At 47.9% G+C, this 4,044-nt stretch overlaps 1 protein-coding gene across 1 annotated transcript in view; it reads right to left on the bottom strand.

Moving 5' to 3' along the window:
* Positions 1-4,044, bottom strand: part of T265_09883 (hypothetical protein) — a gene marked incomplete at both ends in the record, with an annotated part of 46,693 nt that overhangs the window by 25,120 nt on the left and 17,529 nt on the right. The window lies entirely within an intron of this gene.

The following is a 4,044-nucleotide window of genomic DNA, read 5'->3' as shown; positions in this document are numbered from 1 at the left end:
TTGGTTGGTTATGGCTGACAATTTCGTTCGCCGATGATTTGAGAAGGTAAACACATTGCAGGTGGCAACTGATATAATTGATGCGTAAATAGAGAAGTGAAGTGGACTTTCCAAAGAGTAGGGGAGTTAACAGTATGGATGAATGGACGGCATTGAGGGCGCGACTGGGCCATGCCTTACAGTGTATCTGACCATTGATGTGTCCCGTCTCGAGTTCCTAATCCAGGGAGACGGCAATGGCCAACGTTATAACTACTGTGTAAAAACCAATTTATGGTTTGACCTCTTCTAGCCCAGTTTCACCCTTCGCGTGGTCGTGTGAAAAGGGCTCTTTGAGGAAGTCAGTAAACTGGCATATGGAGCATGTGACTAAGCTAGCCCAGCCCACGGAGATTGATCTGCTTTCATCGACGTTGGGCGAGTTATTTCTTCCGAAAACCATTCGATTTACTTCAGTATTAATGACCCGGTGTTCCCACCACACTCTAGCAACGCTCCGACGACATCGACGGTTGAACACTGTAAATCTTTCGACATTCTCAGCGCTTACCAGCCAGGTTGAAAATCGTTCATCTGTAGCGCCCTTTCGGTGCCTAGTTGTCATGTCACCCGAAGGAAGCATGAAGGCTGGAATACTGCTAAGTTGCCCAAGCCTAGACAGGGGAAGTCGAGAGGCAGAGGTCGGGTTCGAACCACGAACCTTCCGGCCAGTAAATCTGCGCTCCAACCACTGAGCCATCTCGCCAGGTATCTGACCCGCATAACAATATGGTGCGCACCGCAACATTGTAAACACGACCCTCGACGGATAAACTGACTCCGCGCCTACGCCACAGGCGACACACTAACGAACGTTGCTCTAGCCTTCCCAAACCGGATGAAAATATCATCCTTCACGAGACCGGGATTGATGCTATAACTGCTACAACTACTACCTTAATCGGCTCACCCGCAGGTGAGGCTGGGGTTTGAGCACACCTAATCTTGCCGCACCACTTTGCAACATTCAGGTGTGAAGCGCCTGTCAAACCGCAGGGCAGAAACATTTTTGCATATTGTTTGCATTACGAAAGTGTAGGATCTAATAATAGCTATATCATCTGCGTACTCGGTAACTGTGAACGACTGCCCCGGGAGCATTTCGATCCCACTAGCGTCGGAGGCTGGTAGTGAGTTCTCCGTAATCGTACGACCAACGACGTTGAAAATAAAAGGCAAAAGAGGACAGCCGTGCCAGACGTGCTTGGTGTAGTGAACTCAGATGAGAGCCTCCCGTAAGCGTACAGCTCCTTAAGTAGGGTCAAGAATTGACGGGGATCACCTTTGCTCCACAGACACTGTCATAGTATCCGACGGTCCACGGAATCAAAGGCAGAACTCAGGTCAAGAAAGACCACAATTGTGGGTTAGTGGGAGCAGTGTTGCTGTTCCACAATATGACGGAGTATGGAAATGTGGTCGGTGTATCCTCTTGCAGGAAGGGACCATCTCATCGGGATGAATAAACTTCTCGGAAACCTCCAGTGTATGCTTTCTGAACAATACTGCTTCTAAATAACTTCGCTGATGCGAATCGTACTCGCATATTAAACAACAGTAACAAAAGTCGCTCAGCTGTCTCACTCTCTCTGCTTGGTTGCCGTGCAACACGAAGGAAGCAAGACGGTTGATATATTACCAAGCTTCCCAGTGTTGGACAGGAGCAGTCGAAAAGCCGAAGTTGGGTTCGAATTACGAAGTTCACATTCAGCATCTTCGAGCCTACATGTTGGGCCAGTTAGGTCGGTTAACCACCCTTGAATTATGTGCCAAAGGTACGTCGGTCCCAACAGCCACAGTTCCCTTTACTTAAAAATTTGAGGGCATGTAGAGCGCAGCCATGCGTTGGCCCAATCAGCCACTTGACGTCGAATCGTTTTAGCCAGCAGATATGCACCAACGATGGTATCTTCGATACGGAGGAAGCACTGAGTGTGGAACAAAACCCATATCTGTGGGTGATAATGACTAAAAATGAGCCGAGTTCCGGGGACCTATTTCAGAAGATGACAGTTGTTAACTTGACTGAGTTCAATCCTTAAGTCTTTCACGATGCGTTGCAAGGACGTGGACTATCTAGCTCTCGGTCATTGCCCATCACATGGCTGGGTAGTGTTCTGAGGTAGTCAGTACACTGATATGATAAGTACATATTCTAGCAAGCGCAATCTAAGAACCGTGAGTAGTGTCATAGTAGGCGGAGAGTTTCCTCTTCCTAAAATGATTGCTAATCTGATGTTCCCAGCAGACCCGGCTTCAAACATTGATGTCTAAACATCAAAATTTCTCGTATATCCTTTGTATACAAAGGTCACGTTTATGATCCACAAAACAATATTGACCGTACCATCATCTTTGACAGACGGACTGACTTCCAACCGGCACCGGATGTCCAAAATTGATAAAAGTTCCCCTAGTCTCCTCGATTTAATAAGTGACATCTTCATCAGCCAGTCCACCGGGACTTAAACAGCTGTACAAGTTAATAAATCTACCACACCGAGTGGCTGGTTTGCAAGGGCAAGGCTAGAGTCCCGCAACATCATTTTTCACTTCTTAAGTGTGAGGCGCATACTACATCGTGCAGCAGAAGCACTCAGGCTATATGAATGGATCGTATTTCTGAACGCTTGTAAGAGAACGCCAGAGGGGCACATCGACCCCAGACGTATCGGAGAAATGTACAGAAGCACGGTAGTACCAGAGCTGAAGGGGAATGGTGAGAAGCTAGCCTTTTCTCGCACCACTGGACGTGATGAATCCAGGCGAAAGCCTTTTGTATACCCGTACGCGCCCAGGGAAGCTGGAGTAGCATGCCCTCACAAGACAAAAATTTAGAAGAGACGTCATTCATCCAAAGACCACCAGTTTCCGACGATCGACGGAACCAGAAGCAGCCATCAGATAGAGGGAAAAGTCTTCTAGTGGTGCAGGTCAGAAACTTGTTCCAAAGTAAATATCTGGCTAAATCCTCTTCGACCAGGGGAAACCACCTCCATTTTAATAAACCTTGTGCACAAAGTAACCGATAGACCAAGGAAAGATAACATTGCTTGGATGCTGCGGCTAAGGCAGCATGGCTCAGTACGCGCTTCGCACTCGTAAAGTGCAAACTGCTGCTGGGTTGGATCAAACCTACATCTCATGCTTGCAAGTAACCCGACCCATGTAGTAGGTAATTTTGTCTACCTGAGCAGACGCACAAGTCCCGGCGGACTCGCGAAAGAAGTGATCACTTCCTGGATTGGAAGGCCAGGAGAGCGTCTTCTATCCTCCGACATTTGTGGCGCCTACCTGAGAAAGCCCTCTCCACAAACTCTTGTGGGGGATGCGGACGGCCGAGGCGGTCAACCCATGATATAGCAACCAAGCATGAAATCCCTTGCCAGTCAATCCAGACAAGTTCGCAAATGCGATTTTTCCGAATGGGAACTGTTGGACAAACCAACGGTTGGCGACCCTGACAGATATGGCTGTCACACAGCCAATGGCGGTTCTGCATCAAAGCTATCGCCTTCACTGCATAGCTCTCAAACCCAGCCCCATCAGACAAAAGGAGCCATTTGACGTCATTCAACTGAACGGGCTCTCGTTTCCTTATTCTCCTTATCATCGGTGAACGAAAATGTAGCAGCTGGAATTATGGCATTTCGACGCATGTTTTATGAGCTGAAAAACTAGACTGAACAACTTCCAGGTTGATGGTTCGATGGTTCTCGTATGATGTTATCGCATTCCGGTTGAATACTACAATCACTGTCGAAGAGCACCATTCTATCTTCACTCCAGGTGTTTTGAAGCAAGCTCGTTAAGCCAGCTACAAGAGATTCGTCTTCCTTGGAAACTGCATGGTGCAAGTCATCCGTCAGGAGGGGTTTGTTACACTGAAGCATAGAAACTTCAAACCACATTTCTGTTACCAATAGGCTTCGGCGTTCTACTCAGCTTCATATGGCACATGTGGACATGACGGGGGCCAGCTGAACTGTTCTACAAGGTGTTCGG

The sequence above is a fragment of the Opisthorchis viverrini genome (assembly GCF_000715545.1).
Source record: "Opisthorchis viverrini unplaced genomic scaffold opera_v5_316, whole genome shotgun sequence".
Lineage (NCBI taxonomy): Eukaryota > Metazoa > Platyhelminthes > Trematoda > Opisthorchiida > Opisthorchiidae > Opisthorchis > Opisthorchis viverrini.
This window is presented reverse-complemented; position numbering and strand designations above follow the sequence as displayed.